General features: G+C 46.2%; 1 protein-coding gene and 1 long non-coding RNA gene across 4 annotated transcripts in view; both read right to left on the bottom strand.

The window, feature by feature from the left end:
* dag1 (dystroglycan 1) overlaps window positions 1-17,968 on the bottom strand; it is a 58,671-nt gene that overhangs the window by 5,550 nt on the left and 35,153 nt on the right. The window lies entirely within an intron of this gene.
* LOC146517749 (uncharacterized) overlaps window positions 1-17,968 on the bottom strand; it is a 50,105-nt gene that overhangs the window by 11,327 nt on the left and 20,810 nt on the right. The gene's annotated exons all lie outside the window — the stretch shown is intronic.

Below are 17,968 nucleotides of genomic sequence, written 5' to 3'. Positions count from 1 at the left end.
CACAAACACAAACACACACAGCCATGCAAACAGTCGAACACACACAGAAGCCTATTTTCCATGAGAGGTGCAGCGCATGTGGCCACCTCAACAAAAATCAAAAGCATGCCAGCAGCTGGACTTCTACCAGTTACCCCCTCGTGGACAACAAGTCTTCTAAATACCCCCCGTTCACGCCCCCTGCTGGATAAGCGCCCTCAAGCCTTCTCTGGGAAACTCTTGGATCTCGTCCTTTTTTCCAGAAGCAGAGGAAACAGCAAAGGGCCATAGTGGAAATAAGTTGTTCCAACCATTTTATTTATATATCTTCCTGCCTTTTCGTTGTAGCCTTGCCTGCTTTTCTCATCCTCAGTTTCCCGTCTACTTCCCTCTACTTCCCTTTCTTTCTGCATCGCCATGCTCTCCTCTTTAGTCCCGCCTTCCTTTTTCTGCCATCATTTCAAAGTGTCACGATTAAAATCTGATGCTCCTTTTCCCCGCCGCCAGATAAAAGCTCATTTCTGGATGTCACGATTCAGCTCGAAAATTATTACTGCAGGAAAACAAATTATAGATACAGTTCTGTCCACATAATTATAGATTACAGAAAAGCAGACAGGGCCCATTATAACCAACACTTGAGCTTCGTAACATAGGCTGTTTGAAACCAGCAGCCTTCTGCGACGCTGCGCGGCGAGCAGCAGAGGCGGCAAAAACATCAGAGAACGGGTCAACGGCTGGAAATCAAGAAACAAAAACCTTCAGCTTCCTCGGCTGATTGAATTTGGCACAAAGTGTTCTCCAAAGACAGAACTTTAAACCAAGCGCCTGCAAATTAAATCACAAAGAGACGACGAAGGACACGCGAACTGTCGGGCAGCCATCTCCTCCAACTCGTCTCTAATTAGCAGGTAAATTGCTTAATTTGTGTCCGAATAGCAGAAGGATGATCGCTTACTTAAGAGTTGCTAATTAAATATGAGTGTGAGGAAAAAACACGGGTGATCATTTCACTTATCGAGGCCTATATCAGGAAAACCTCACTGCTGTGCTGTGTTAGTACCGTACGGGAACCCCAGTAACACCAAACTGGGCCCAACTGGCACCACAATAAACATATCACCCTTTACACAGACATTCAAACAAATAATATTCAATAAACCTCATTTTAATTTATTCAATTACTATATTTTTATGATCTCATTTCTTATTCTGCAGGGATGTAACCCCCTGGTGGGCTGTGAAGGTCCTGCAGGTTAAAAAAAGCATAAAATCAAATGATAATCTTTGGTTTAATTCTTATATCATTCAGTAGGACAACATCCATTGGGACTCATTCGTCTATTAAAACCTTCCTTTGGACTTCAGTTTTCAATTTTGAAAAGAAGTTGAAAGACTGAAGCATGAATGTGAAGTTTAAAAATGATTTATTCTTCATTTTGGGGGTGCGTTTGATCCCGAATTCACTGAAGAGATTTAAATTTGAAAAGTAAAGCTGCTGATGAATCAAATTCAAGAAATGAATGAAAGGAAACACAAAGGGAAAAGTTCATTTTCCTCTCGTGTGATGATCAGAGCCGTGATTACAGGTTCGGGTCGGCTGCAGAACATTTTTACATTCTTCACATGATCCGAACAAGCAGTCAAATAAAAATGGAGCGATTCACGGACTCGTGTGTAGCTTTTTCTGGCAGTTTCCTGTTATTTTTGGACATTTCACAAATAAAAGGAGTAAATTCATCTCCACTTTAGTTTATTGTGGATCTCAGTTCTGAGGACTTTCCTTCCTATATACATTTTTATATGCAGGAAAAATCCTGGTGAAATATAAAAATCTCCTGCTGCTTGCTACCAGGCATCCACCACAGGGTGAAGACATGTCGGGAGAACGTGACGAGGGCGGAGCAGAAAATAAAAGATGACAATGAGAGGTGGTGCTGAATGATAAGCTGCAGGCCAGCTGTTCCCGTTAGCTGTGTGGATACAAACGGCAGACGAAGCTAGTCAAACCTGATGTTTCCTTTTACCAAAAAACCTTAAAAACCCATCTTCCTGACCCGAATGACACTAAAACGGCAGCGGCACAGGCCCGACTCCAGCTGTGATTGGGTAAGCGCATCCCCTCCACTGCACTTCCCCAAAGCTGCTCTCCGAGGCAGCGTTCCTGGCTCGGCGTACGTTAAAACAGGACACAACAGCGCCGTTTTAACTCCTACGTGAACCCAGCAGAGAGCCTGGAGTTTCCTGCTTCCCTAAAAGAACATGAAAAATACATCAAATCCTCTCAAAATGTCAAGAAAAATATTTCATATCTCCTGGCACACGTCTGTGGCGCAGAGGAGTTTGATGTTTGGCCCTAAAGGTTATTGTGCGCTCTCACGGGCTCCTCTGGCTTCCCTTCTTCCTCCCGTTCAGCACGCTGGCGAGGTTACAGCCCAAGCCCCTCTGAACCAGCCGGGAAACTTTGGGAGGATTGGTCTGGAGGAGAATGGAGGGCGCTAAACCACTTTGTGGGACGTTATTAAAGGTGAAGGCGAAGAGGACGGACGTACCGAAGCAGCGAGCGGGATGAGAACCTTTCAGAGCTTCGGTTAAATGCTCGAGGACGTTACAGCAGAGAGAGCATCCAAAAAGACTTAATGCTTAATGATGACGTTGGTGCTTTATGGCCGATTCAAAGACCGAATCACTGACATGCAGACAGAGGTGTGGATGCCCCCTCCCAACTTAAAAGACTTAATTAAAACCAAATACGTGATAATCTCAAAGTTGGGACTTGTTTCATCGTCTTTGAAACAAGTCCCAACTTTGTGGCTGACACATGCGTCAGCCACAAAGCCACCGTGACTATCAGCTGCAACAAACTAGGCAGAAAATGTATTTGAAGTCTGTGTGAGCGACAGCCGTGAAACACGAGCAGACGTTATCGCATATCAGCAGCATCATCCTCGCTTTCCTGCGCGTCGCTGGGCTCGCTCTGCAGGCTCAGCTTCCTCATTCAGAGTCGGAGACGCAGCCTGGACACAAAGTCAGAGACGGATCGCAGAGTATTCGCAGCGTGTCTGACGTACAGAGGGCACGAGCTTTATTTTGAAATACCCCCTCTGACCTCTGGCACATAGGCGTGGACGCTAGTAGGCTCTTTAACGAAGCACTTCTAGTTGAGCGCAGCGTCTCTGCCTGAGCGTAAACAAAGGTTTTCATGTCCTCTCTGACCAAAAGGACCCTCGCTGCTAGCATCACAGTTGCTACGCTACAGGAGCAGCGCTTTTATAGACCGTCCCACCCGGTTCTGGCTTGTGAAGGTGTGGCCTGCATTAGCCACGCCCTGGATTTGGACACAGGTAACACGTTAAGGATCTCAGGTGGTGTGACACATAATTAACTTCCCTTCTGTCCTCACTCTCTTCACACCCGGCGCTCTAATGACCTGATAATATGGCACATAGATGCACCGCCTTTATGAAACACACACACACACACACACACACACTTTTGTTACCTCGAGAAAAATGCAATCACAGAGCTCTTTCAAAGAAGAGAGGCAGATAGACCGAGATAGTGACAAAGACAGGAAGCAGGAATGAGAGAAAGAAAGAAACGAGAGGTCAGGCAAGAATAATGAGAGAAAATGAGGGAGTGATCTCCTAAACATGGACATATTACGAGGAGGCGTCGAGTCTCGCAGCAAAAAGAAAGCAGCTCATTGTCGCAGCGAGAGGCGAACGCCAAGAAAGGAGTCCATTGTTACGGCGGACCTGGTGACAGCTCCACAGATAAGCCTCATATTTGAGAGGAGGACGAGGATGAGGAGGTGCAGCGGGAGCACGGTGATGCGATATGATGACTTCAGAGCGAGATGAAGGAGGAATGATGGAGGAGCAGAGGAGTGTAAGGAATTGCAAAGAGGGGAGAAGTGGAGCGAGGTGAGAGGCTCAGCGTGGGGCGAGTGAGAAAGGTTGCATTCAGAGAGCAGGGGGGTGGGGGGGCTGCAGGAAACCCAACCTGCAGAGGGAGAGAGAGCAAGATGGGAATGGCTGCCTGGCACAGTCGAAGGTTTCCAGTGGAAAATATGAAGACGGACGGACGAGCTATGGGGGGAGGGGGGGGGGCTTCAGCTGGCCAACAGGCAGGCGGATGTTTATGGGGGGAAATCCATCTCAGAGCCTATTTTCTGCTGTTAAAAATTCGAGGCCCCGTCCACAGCAGGCACGTGGTGCAGTCAAGGAATTGGAAATGTATGAGCAGCGAGGGCCGCGAGCTGTCCAACTCCCAAATGTCAGCCTGATCGCAAAAAACAACCAAGTTTTTAAAATGGAAAAGTTCTGAGATCGGAAAATGGGTTTAAAGGCAGTTCGATACGAACGCCGCTCTCCAAATTCACTACGGAGACCACTCAAGCCATTTTCACACAGGTCACTGTGGGCTTTTCCCCCACAGTCCTTTTGTCACGCGGCACAGGAAACACATTCTGCACTCCTGGAAATACTCTGTTTGTTATCGGTGACGGGGTCTGACGAGGCGCCGCTCGGGAGCTGCGACTGAATCCGAGACACACGCGGACGTTGAGCCAGGCTGAGCCCAGCATCTGCACAGCATCTGCACAGCACGCACCTCCGTCTGACACCTCGAAGGCTTCGGCCTCTACGGCAGCACGGCAGTAAAGACGTCCAACAACAGCAGGAGGTCATGCTGGGAGCGAGGACTGAACCCTGGACTTTTACCCAGTAGGCAACAGGTTTGTATTTGGGACCGTTTACCTGGAATGACTCTAACACAGCGCTCAAGTCCTTTCTATCCACCAATGACACGCATTCATACTCTGACGGATGCAACTTGGGGTTAGTAATATTGTCCAAGGACATTCGACATGTAGATTGGAGCAGCCGTGGATCAAACCACCAACCTGCTCTACCTCTGCGACAGTATTTTAGCAATAATTTGGTTTCCTGGAACCGTTTATTAAGTGTCAAAAACAACCTGCTGTGAGCACGCACTTGTACTCTAAGTCTGAGCCTCAGTTAAGCTGAGAACACCATCGTCTTTGGCGTTTTTCATCAATGGAACTGCTTCTTCCTGGTAAAAGGACCTTTTTCCTTCCCACTTTCGCCAAGTGCTTGATTGTAGGAGTTTCCCCTGTATGATTGTAGGATCCTTACCTTACAATAAACAGCGCTATGAGGCAACAGTTCTCGTGTTTTGGTGTTATTAGAAATAACCGAACCGAACTGATTTTCTAAGCGCTCATTCACAGGACGGTTACCTGCACAAACATGTGATCAGTACTGGAATTCCTGCTGGCGGATTCGGACGAACACTGAAAATCATACAGAACGCACTCATGGAAAACACAGATTTACACACAGCTACAGAGGTAAGTTAGACACAGTGCTGGTTTGTAATCTGCTGAAAGCTTTAACCCTTTAAGACCTACCATAGAACCAAGTCCGCCAGAGCTTATATTTTTACATGCTGTGGAGCCATTTTTGGGAGCATTTCAAGTTGCTATACATCAATACAACCATTACAGCCTACATTTTAATAATATGTCTGCATTAAGTGCATAGTAATTACATAAATTGCAAAAAAGTGCAATAAACTACAAAAAAATTGAAAATCGTTTTTGTTTTTTTAACATATATTTCTAGTTAGAGAAATTTAAGAGGCTTATCCCTCAAAACTGTAAATACAAAAAAGTTGCACAAAATAGTTTCCCACCACAGGAAATTTATTTTGAGTGTCTTCATGGTTTTATTTTTTAAATACACCAATTTTTATATACTGCAGGAAAAACGAAAATAAATATTATAATGCAAATTTGCAATAAAGCAGCATATGCATCAAAATAAACTATTTCCAGCAGTGCAATATGAGTCCTAAGCATCCCAGAAACCACACAGAAAGTCATAAAGTCAAAGATAACCTTTAAAAACACCAGTATAGGCTCATAAGGCCCTGATGGTAAAAAACTACATTTCCGCAAAATGACGTCACTTCCAGTTTCGGGCAGGTCATGGCGGACATGTGAAAGTTCGCACTGACGTCTATTCCAACGTAGGAAGTGTTATGAACAGCTGATCGGATCGGCAAAGCGTGTTTCTGGAATATTATGTTTTTGTTGCTGCAAGTGCTTTTTATGCAGTTTTTGCAAAGTTATATGTGGAAGGAAACTGTGACCGAGGACAAGCTGATGGCATAAGATGTAAGTACAACTCCTCCGGTTTCATATGCAAAAAAAATTATTGCGCTAGCTCACGTGGTTGCAGAGCTACCGGGATTTAAAAATAGTCACGCAAAACAGAGCGTGCCCGTTTTAAAGGGTTAAGGTATCAAACATGATTTTCCTTTCTCAGTATAACTAAAAAAAGTGTTAATGTCGGCACTTCTCCAATAACAGCTGCCATCTGCAATTATTATATATTATAAATACCTGCATTATAAACTAAAATTGAATGAATACATCCTCAAATATAAAAATATCCACCCAGAACTCTGCATGTTTGTGGAAGGTGGGTTTACTTCATGGTCATGAAGTCAAACAGGGGTGTAGATTCCCACAGATGAAACACGTTCCAGGAAAAATATACTCTTCCTATTAATAGGCTCTATTTCAGGATCAATGTGGGATCCACAGGAATCAGCGGCATCAGGAAGACATTACGGGCTGTGGGAGTTTAAGAAGTCATTAAAATGTTTGCGACTGCTGCGTACAAGTTTGCAGTTACGCGCACACGTGTGTGCACGTCACACACACTCACAACCGCACGCACGCGCCTATTATAAAGTCGTTAAAGTATGACGATGAAGGGGCTCTGGGCTACAAAACCTGTGCTGAAGTATGCGCTCTTTATATCGCACACACTGTGGAAAACCCGGCCGCCAAGGCCTGCGGCACGCTCGCAAAGCTCTCCTCCTGTGTCTCTCTATCCCTCTCTCTCTTCTTGCCGTTACAATAACGAGCCAACAGAAGCCGGCCATTGTGGGTTTCCAGCTGTGTGGGTGAGAGATTCAAAGGGAGGGGAGAGAAAGATGTGCGAGCATCAGCTGCTCCTGCAGGAGGAGAAAAGACGAGTGTGAAGCGGCCGAGAAAAAAGGTTGCAGGAGAGCGTGTGTCGTGTTATGACAAGGACGAGCGAGGAGCCGAGCACGCAGCTTGCGGCCTTTGCAGAGAGCGTCCGAGGAGCAGGCTCGACTTAGCAAACGCGACGGAGCCGAGCTTCCTGCCGCGCTACAGCGGACGCACGAAAAATGAAACTGTGTAAACAAAGCCAGCCGAGACAGATGTGTGTGTGAGAGCAGAGAAGCTGAGCTGGAAGGGCAAAGAAAGTGAAAGACTGCGTGCACACACACACACACACACACACACACACACACACACACACACACACACACACACACACACGCTGCATATATGTGCATGCACGTGTACTGTGTGCTAAAACAATAAACGTGTGTGTTTGTTATCTCTGTCTCAGCGTGTGGCTCATTTTTCGCAGACTCTCACTTTCAGCTCTGACTAATGCTGCAGCCCCACCACACCACAATTACTCACACACACACACACACACACACACACACACACACACACACCAGTAGAAAATGTTCCACTATCTCTTTACTCTCAGCCTCACGAGGACAGCAGAGCACAGGAGTACACACACACCTACACACACACCCACATCTTCATCTTCCTCTGCAGCGCTCGAACACAAATACCTCAGAATAGAGACTGGCCTAAATATCTGTGAGCCGATGAAACAGATCTGCTCTCCAAAGCCGTCCTCTAAAATGACACGGTACCTCCGTCTCCACAATTCTCTCCATCTTTGTCTCTTAAATGTATTTTCTCCCCGTTATCTTTCCTGGAAGCTCACCTTTCCTCACCTTGCATCTTGTAAACTCTTCCCGTTCATTACTGAACTCGAGCCGTCTTATTCTGTTTACTGATGACACAAAGTTTTTCCATTTTTAACTGAAAAAAGTTGCCAAACACAAAGCAAACACCTGGGGTGGAGGTGGGTTGCAAAGTGGCTTGTAGAAGCACGCTGAAGCGGCTTAAATGGCCACATTTGCTGAACGTGTACGCTCGTCTCGCCGTTGAATTATGTCAGCGGCTGGGATTTACGGCATCAGATGGAAAAATATGTCTAAAAAATGACATAAAATCTCAAAAAGCAGCAAAAGAGAAAACTCTCACTCAAAAGAGAAAACTCAAAAGAGAAAACTCTCACTCAAAAGAGAAGACTCAGTCCTGAGTGAGCAAGAGACTCAGCAGTGATTCACAGTGAAGAGTAAACTAAAGACAGCGCCGTGGGCCAAATAAGAACGCTGTTAAATCCTTTGTGACACAGCTACAATGGAGAGAAAAATGGACAATTAAGCACACGTCACCCAAAGTTACGCTCCCATCATTTCTTCTGAGACGTGAATAAAAGGAGCTCAACCACAATTCGATTTGCTCTTCTGTTTGACGGACTCGGCCGTCTTCATCGGGAGACCCGACAGAGCGAGCGCGTCCTTAAAGACGACGGACTCGGCCGCGGCCTCGCTTGTCCCCAGGTCAGCAATTACGCCCTTTTTCTTTGGTGAATAAAACATTAGCCCTCTATATCCGGCTAACGAGCTTTAGTGCCGACACCAGCCATTAAATTTGAAACGCGGCGCTCGGGGATAATGAGAGACACGGTATAGAGCGTCCTTCTTTTGAAGCGGCGGCGACGCTGAACGCTGCAGCCTGAAGAGGAGACAGAAATAAAATCGGTTTGAGATGAGAGGAACGACACGGACGGCCTCCTTCCAAGTCGAGATTTCAGCCTGTTTATATTAACACCGTTGGAAGAGCGAGAGCGAACGGAGCACACGGGGGACTTGGATACCGAAATCTGGGGTATTTGTAGCCTTAACAATTGGCTGCCAAGTGTTTTCAGTGCGAGTCGACCACAGAAATGTTTGGTTTGCCCAGTTTAAGCCGATGAAGCATCTAAAAGTTTTACCTTGCTGCCTTTAGGGGCCACAGTGGATGTGGTTAAACTGTTACCACTAATTAAACTGACTTCTCTACCTGCCTGTAGTCCACAGATGTCTTCATCATGTTCTTACCCCAAACCCTAATTATATCGGGGCCCTCTAGTGGTCGCGCAAATGGGTGCAAGGTTCTAGTGTGTTATTATGTAAGGGGGCGGGATTCACCACCAACTGCATATACAGCGGTCCCTCGTTTATCGTGGGAGTTACGTTCTAAAAATAGCTCACAATAGGTGAAATCCGCGAAGTAGCAGCTTTATTTTTTACAAGTATTGTAGATGTTTTAAAAACCCCTCACTACACACTTTATGCACTTTTCTCATACAGGCATGAACCTTCGTAGAAAAATAAGTCCAGTATTATCGAATGAAAGCAAAGATCAAACCCTGTTTTCAGGTCCAGAACATTTAAATAGAGCAGCTGATAGAGACTCAACATTAATGAATCACTAATGAATCGATGGAAGTAGAGGAAGCAAGAAGAATGGGTTGAGTAAGGTTTGCCTTAACTGACTGTTTGTTTCGCTTAATGCGCCTTATATTGCGCTGCACCTTAAAAAATATGATAACTTCTACTATCTTTAGCTTTAACTTTTTGTGCGATGGTTAGCATCTTCCTACCGCAGATGCCTTTCATGGTACAACACGTTTCGTTGACATTGTTGATTGTTGGTGAGAAAACTTACAAACATACAGTGCAGCACGTCAGAGTCACACTGCTAGCATCGAAGATTTATGTAAATTTGACAAGCTGAACGTGTTCTGGACTGTACAGGAGATCGATTGACAATGGAAAAACAAAAGCATGCAAAATTGCACCAAAACAAAATCAGCGAAACAGTGACACCATGAAAGGTGAACCGCGTTATAGCGAGGGACCACTGTAATATATGCACAGCCACCCATTGGTCAGTGACGTCTGGCATTTGTTTCCAAATTGACCTCGATGTTGTTAAATGAGACATATTTCTACACCCTGCTGGGTTTTATTACTATGACCTTCTAACATACAGAGACAACTGTCTCTTATAGTCTTATGTGTAAATATGCTGGATATTTTTAATGGACTTTCAGATTTAGATGTACTGACTTTATTTACATTGTCAGTCTGACGGCCAGTAAATCCAGTAAATTCATTATGTTTGTCAGGTGCACTGACTGGTGTCAAGTGGCTTTTCTGTTCTATTCTATTGTATTCTATTAAAAGGAATAGTACACCAATTTAGGGCTGCTCAATTAATCGAATTTTAATCTCGATTACGATCTGGGCTTTCAACGATCATTAAAAATGACTGAGCCGATTATTAGCCCCTCCCTCGTGCTTTACTCTCGCGCTGCTCCATGTGGCGAATCGAGTGCACCTCTCTGCATTTCGAACACGTGTCACAACAATTAAGAGCAGCGGTCTCCAACCTTTTTTGCGCCACGGACCAGTTTATGCCCGACAATATTTTCATGGACCGGCCTTTAAGGTGTCGCGGATAAATACAACAAAATAAAACTAGTACCGGTACCGAAAAAAAGAAAATTTATTCATAGCACACGTGAAAAGACCCAGGAAAACCGAGTTAACGATAAAAACGATAACAAAATAACGCTGAAAACTGATAAAAACCCTGAAAACTATACATTTCACACCTGAGCCTCAACTCTCGCGGCCCGGTACCAAACGACTCACGGACCGGTACCGGTCCAAGGCCCGGGGGTTGGGGACCGCTGATTAAGAGGACCGAGGGAAGCTCGGAGAGCTGAGCAGAAGTTATTTGGAGAGGAGAGTGACTGCTGTTGGTTGAAAAGAGGTAAAAAACTTCAGTGGTGTGGAAACATTATGGGTTCAGTCAGACGTGGATCAAGTAGACACAGTGTGTAAACTTTGCTACAGTGTCGTAGCTGCACCACAGAGCAACACTGCAAAGTTCACTAAACATAGATGTTTACATTTTTCATTTATTTCTTATATTGCAAACATTTGCACTGTTATCAGTATTTGCACTATTTTATATTATTTTTGACAATCTTTAAAGTCATTATTCAACACATTGTTATTGTTAAATAAATATCGTCAAATAATCGAGATCTCAATTTCAGTGAAAATAATCGTGATTATCATTTTGCCATAATCGAGCAGCCCTACACTGATTGGTTCTCCCTCACTGTGGATGGTTTGGGTTTAAACCTCAGGCCCAGCAGATCTGCTCTTCTAATCTAATTTCCGCTATTATTTCTTTTTTTCGGCAAAGCAGCCAAACCACAAAAACGGTGATAAAAGCCGACAGAGGCTGCATGTTGTGGAGGAAGCTGCCTGCTGACAGTGAACATGGGAGTGATTTCAGCTGACTGAAAGGGCTGATAGCGTGTCACGAGGACTCTCTCCTGATTGGGTTGCAGGCACCACAGTGATCTCTGCCCAACAGTCGGGCCGATGCCCGACTGTTCAAACATTGATTGTGCACAGTGAAGCATCACTACTGCTTTGACTTATTAAGGCAGTCAACACACAATCTAAGACCGCAGCGTCTAAAAATAAACTGTAACTTTCACACACCAAATATGGCTCGCCTCACCGAGCCTGGCAAACCAATGAAAGCAGCCCACCGCGCTCCAGCTCCACTCCCCCTTTGGGCGACAACCAAGCATGCAGGAGGATCCCGGCCAGTCCAGAAGCCGTGGTCGCCTGGCTACGGAGGGACACACCAAAACAACGTTGCCGGGAGGCATTTTTTCAGCAGCACGAGCAACATTTACTTTCAGAAACGAAACCACTGAAACGAGCTCCATCGTTCTCTGCCGTGCTTTTCTTTGGGAGGTTAGGGAGTCAAACGGTGGCTGTTTGGCAGTAATTATGTGTGCTAAAGGTCAACAGAAATCACGCCCTGAAACCCAACACTGACATGAAGGCATCAATGTGAGCAGCAGAGATGCAGCTTGACACTACGAGCAGGAGAGTCCCAGGATGTGAGGCGCACAAACCCTCGTTTTAAACTGAGAGCCATCAAATTGTGAATGAATTTGTGGGAGCTTATAATTTGGAACATATGAATCAAGAAGCCTCGCCTGCTGTATGTTTAATTACATAGCAACATGGCCACCGCCGTCCCGGTGCCAGGAAACCCATCGCACCGTGCTAGCTTACAGCTAGGGTGACTCATATGTTCTGGTGTGTTTTTATCTTTGGGTCGCCTCCTCCCTCCTGCTCTCTTAATACCAGTTTTCCACTGCTATCCTGCCAGCTAACAGCTCCGGAGCTACAGGGGCTCGCAATGTAAGCATGTCTGTAAATAAAGACTGCAGGACGAGCAGAGAGGCCCGCCACAAAGAGTGACAACGCTGCCATTATCAGAGGAGAGCCTCGAGAGTCCAAATGAAAAGTTTTTGTGAGTAAAGAGACGTGGAAGCAAATGGGAAGAGGGGAAATAACAGAATGACGGCTGCGGTTTTAAAACCCATCGAAAAGAAAATGCAGAGGGAGTCTGGCAATAAAATTACAGAGAAGGGAAAGAAAGAGAAATAATTTTTGCTGGTGCTTGTGTTGCAAGCTAATCTGCAGTAGCTGAAATGGGAGACAGATTGCTGATGTGGAAGAAGAAAAGATGAAGCGCAGAAAAGAAAGGGAGTTCCCTTCAGTCGTGGGCAGAGAGCGGCGGAAATTTAACAAGAAAAAGAGACGGCGAATGACAGAGGGGGGTGGCAGGGGGACGAGATCTAATTGAGAGGAGGGAAAAGGATACAGCGGGGAGGAGAAGAGAAAGTTTTCCCACCAAAATGCCCCCGAGGGAGCCGCCGTTAACAACAACAAGCCACTGTCTCCGTTCATCAGGAGGGGAGTGATCCAAACAGCGAGTCGATGTGTTCTGACAACCGCACGCACGCAGCCGCTTCCTCCCTGCGTGCAAACACACAGCAACGCGCAGCCGCAAATATGCATGTGTCTACAAGTGTGTGGCCACTTATTCTGCTGTATGTGTGCAGGAAACTTGAAGATTTGGCTGTTTAGATATGGATCCACTACTCCGTGTCATCGGGAAGAAGCGCGCCCGACTCAAATTCAGCCTACAGCAGCACGGCGAGCCCAAGGAGGCGCCAAGAAGATGACAAGACAGGCCTAAAGGTGTGCACATATGTGGACGTCACATAAATGAATATCCTCATATGTGGCGGCGCGGTGGTTAGCACTGTTGCCGCACAGCAAGAAGGTCCTGAGTTCAATCCCACCATCAGGTCTTTCTGTGTGGAGTTTGCATGTTCTCCCCGTGTTTGCGTGGGTTCCCTCCGGGTACTCCGGCTTCCTCCCACCGTCCAAAGACATGCAGCTTGTGGGGATAGGTTAATTGGAAAATCCAAATTGTCACTAGGTATGAATGTGCGAGTGAATGTGAGTGCGAATGGTTGTCTGTCCCTGTGTGTTGGCCTTGTGACAGACTGGCGACCTGTCCAGGGTGTACCCCGCCTCTCGCCCTATGACAGCTGGGATAGGCTCCAGCACCCCCCGCGACCCTGAAAAGGATAAGCGGAAGCGAATGGATGGATTGTTTTTATATTCATCAATCACCCCAAACATCAAAGAGAAATTAAAAATGCATGCCGTGGAAGAGTTCGGGTCTTAGGAAGTCAACATTAAGAGGTCTACGTTATCCTAACAGAGCACTTCGCTCTCGCTCTGCAGGCCTACTTGTTGTTCCTAGAGTATTTAAAAGTAGAATGGGAGGCAGAACCTTCAGTTTTCAGGCCCCTCTTCTGTGGAACCAGCTTCCAGTTTGGATTCAGGAGACAGACACTATCTCTACTTTCAAGATTAGGCTTCAAACTTTTGATAAAGGGCTGATCAGGTGATGCTGAATCAGCCACTGGCAACAAAAGACTCCAAATCTTCCCACCGTTGCCAACTAACCAGATCTTTTTGGACAGCAGCTCCACGTGGTAACAGCCGCTCCCTACAGCCAGCAGAACCATGTTGAGCCCATAACTGTGTCGTCTGTTGGAAACGTTGGTTCATGCTATAACAGTACAAAGTGTATAATCATATAGTGTAGTATTAAGTGGACACTGAAAAACAAAGGCATTAGACTTCGTGTCCTTCAGTGGTAGAAAGCTGTAGACTCTCGCCCACGAAAAAGTGGATAACAGGGGACCATCATTTACTGAGACGCTGTTGTTTAGACTAGAATGGCGTAGCCGGTAATAAAACTGTTAAGCGTGCGTCACCATTTTGAGATCCATGGCACTGTGTCATGCAGGACGCGTCACCCTTCTAGAAGTATTGTGTAAGAGAATAAAAGTTTGAAATGGTCTCCTGAGCAGTGTTTTGTCTTCCATCGGATGCGTCTGAGGAATCAAAAGAACTTGGTGAAGTGTTGATATTCAACAGAAGCCCGACCGTTTGGTGTACAGTCTGCGTTTCCTTGGCAGCACAGTCAACAGCAGAACTATCAGGCGGTGCAGAGGCTGATATGAATGCACTGGCCTTCGGTGCAAACCATAACTTGGTGTGGTTTAAAAACTGCTGCTATGACAATAAAATTTCAATTAAAGGAAGGGACCAAAGGGGCTTCGGTGCTGTGATTGGGCAACAGTCAAAGGTGCAGGAGGTGGATGGGGAAAGCAAGGTGGATGCATCTCTGCTTCGACTCCAGATCCAGATAAATGGTAGAAAAATACAGACTTCTGACGAGCGTCACCTGCTAAACCATCCATCTGACTAGAGTAGTTCTAGTAACACTGAATAAGATATTTCCAACACTGTCCACACTGAGCATGTGTCGGAGTGATTCACTCTCTCTTTCTCCAGCTCACACCTCCTCCTCCTCCTCTGGCTGTGAGCTCAGATCTTTCAAGCAGAGCAAAACCAGCGTTTTACCAAATAAACTGTTTGTTATCCAGAGTTTTGCTTTGAGGCGCTTTTACATGGAGGACAAAGGCGCAGGGAGTGGAGGCGTGTTGGAGGGAGGGTGGGGGTCCTTCCACAAAGTAATTATGAAAGGGTTAGCTGTGAGTATCTGTCTTTAATCTTCATGCACAATCACAGCATTGAGATAACAGAGCAGCACGCAGCATCTGCTCACAGGCAAACAGATAAATACCCACATAGGCTTCTTTCGTTTTCCGAGAACCGAAGCACAAAAGAATTTTCAGCTAGCGTCAGTTATTTCCTGGAATAAAAAAAGGAAAAGCGGGTAAGCATGCTTTGCCTGCCAGCGAGCCCATCAGCCAATCAGCTAATTACGCTGGTAATTGCAGTAATGAGGCAATGGAGAGTGCTCATCTGCTGGCCAGAAACCCCAAACTTCCAGCCACTTCCATTAATAACAGCAGCGAGAACCACAGCAGGGTCGAGTCCCAGCAGCACCTGCACGCAGACGCCACAATCGCAAAGGTTCTGGCTCTCCGGCCGCTCTGAATGATAACATCCAAAATAAGAAATGTAAGAGCTCCTCTTCCACCTGTTTGGGCACTCTGCAGTTTGCACACATCGTCCAAACCTTTTCATCTAATCCAAAAGCTTTCAAATCGCTCCACTCTGGCAAGGTTAACCTGCCACAAATCTGCCCAGAGTGGAGAGCAGAGCAGAAGTCTGTCTACTTTCCTGAACTCATCTCAGGCACAAAAACATTTGTCTAATAACTCGCCAACGACAGCTTCAGAGCCGCTCGCTGCTGCTTGCTTTCAGACCAAAGACTTCTAGGACCTCCCTGATGGTACAACCTGCTGGAGAGCTCCCCAACAACTGCTGTTTATGCTATAAGCAGCTGGAAACCAGCGTAGCAACAGATACAGCTGAAATAACAAGACTGACGATGTGCATTTGTTGCACGAGTTGGAAAAACAGTTTAGCACGGCAGCTGGTCCGAGGAGGAGGAAGGGCAGCAATTTAATGATGTGCATGTTTGAGCTTCATACCTGCAGAGGCGGGATGAAGTTGTCTTAGATGCTCCCTTATTCACACAATGGCAGATTTTAGCCCAAATGGTCGTCCAGACGCAACACCAAAGGGATCTGCGTGTCTTCCTTGTTAGCTAACTGTGTACATCGCCTTCAATCATTTGTCAGTTTCCTAAATCAGCCACTAAAAACGTAAGAACCTCTGCTCTAAATGAATCTTCAGAGAAAGCTTGTAAAGCTGCATTTTTTCCGTTTCATAATGACACAGTGTAAGAAAGAGCATTGAAATCCATTAACCAATGCATCAGATCAGTACTGGCCCATTCAGTTTATCACCTAATAACTCACCGCGACCCTTCGATGAAGAAACGGTGTCGTATTAACCTCAAAAAGGATTCAGAAATGTGTTTAGGCAGCTGCAGCAGCACGGGAAAATGCTACGGCTCTCTATCACTGGATATAAATAACGTGCACTTGTAAAGGTTTATACTGTATTTCAGATTTCTTAAATCACCCTGCGACCTCTTTAAAACCTCCTCTGAGGCTGTCCTGCCCACCCGGCTGAGAGCCCTCATCTCTACGCGGTATGAATGGCTAAATGGCGATGCATTCACTGATGGGGCCCCGACTGCTCAGCTAAAGGTGAATGGGCAGGCGAGGCTGTCACGGAGCTGGAGACCTCTCAAACTCCATTTGAGAGGTCTCCAGTTGCACCCATTAGTATGAGTGCAACGGCAAGCACAAAAATTGATTTGGCCTTTCGCTCCACAACCTTCAGCGCCGACCTTAGAAATACCTGAGGAGGGGGGCTAACATCTGAGGAGGAGGGGGTGGCGGGGAAAAAGTGTTGAAATTTGTAATTGAGGACAGAGCAGCAGCGGGGAAGGGAGGCGAAGGGCTGAAATTAGAAATGGAGGGGGAGGTAAACAAACTTTGTTAGAGTCGTGGGGATTTCTTGGCTCGGCTAAAAGTCTGAGGACGCAGGACGAAGGACGAAGGACAGACTCCTTCACGAGGGCGCTTCGGCAGGCCGGCACATCTCGTGCTCCACATCTAATCTGTGACCTTTTATTTGCAGGATTTTACAGAAGCTGCAGCTTCTAAGGTCAGGATGTCTTTTTCTTCCTCTCCTCCCATCTCTCCGTTCTTCTTTGCTTATACTTCTTCCATTTTTTGGCTTATTTGCCCACGCTGTCTGCTCCTATTGGCTCTAATAGAGGCCCAAAGCTTCCAGTGTGACAGATATAATCAGGTTTGGAAGAACAGCTTTCGCCTGCGGGACAAATGGAGGGAGAAGGGGTGGGAGCGAGGAGACAGAAGAGCTGGAAATTGTGATGGGAAGTGTGAGAGGAAGATGAGTAGAATGATTAAAAAACAGAAGGCACGTCAGGGCAGAAGAAGGAGACGAAGAGGAAGGAAAGGTGAGGCTGAAACGGAAAGCACCGACTCCCAAACTCACGTTAGATTAGAAGGAAAAAGCCAACCTCATAAACCAGGGGACTGACCCAGCGGGTTTATTTCAGCTGTCACATGAAATCTGCGTCATATTCCCTTAAACTTCCAGACAGAACGCACGCGGCGCCCGTTTTCTTCAGAGCCACATCGAGTTCAGCAAACGGCCTAGATCGCTCATGCGTAAGCTGTAAAAGAACATTAACGCTAATGAAACACTAAACAGAAGCTCCCACCGAGTATGAAATAAACTGCTTAGAATTCAGAATCATTCACATCGCTCCCAAAATTCACCTCTGACATTTTTGTGCCGCATGTGCAGGAAAACATCTTTCCGAAGTCGAGTTTCACTGAGGCGCTTTAAAGTAAATTAGCGTGCCGCTCGTTGCTGCGGGAGCTTGATTGATATGATCTGATGTGACTTGACAGGGGTGGAAGAAAGGGGAGGCTGAGGGAGGAAGGATGTGCAGGGCAGAGATGGGACTTAAAAGCAATGGAGATACGAAGGCAGGGGGAGGGGAGGGGGGTGAGCAACAGGATATGAAAGGCTGAAAGGTGATAGGGAGAGGAGGGAAGTTTAAAAGCGATAATTAGGGAGAAGAAGAAAGATGGAGAGGGGCGGAGGAACAGCAGGAAGG

Source organism: Neolamprologus multifasciatus, chromosome 5 (assembly GCF_963576455.1).
Source record: "Neolamprologus multifasciatus chromosome 5, fNeoMul1.2, whole genome shotgun sequence".
NCBI lineage: Eukaryota > Metazoa > Chordata > Actinopteri > Cichliformes > Cichlidae > Neolamprologus > Neolamprologus multifasciatus.
This window is presented reverse-complemented; position numbering and strand designations above follow the sequence as displayed.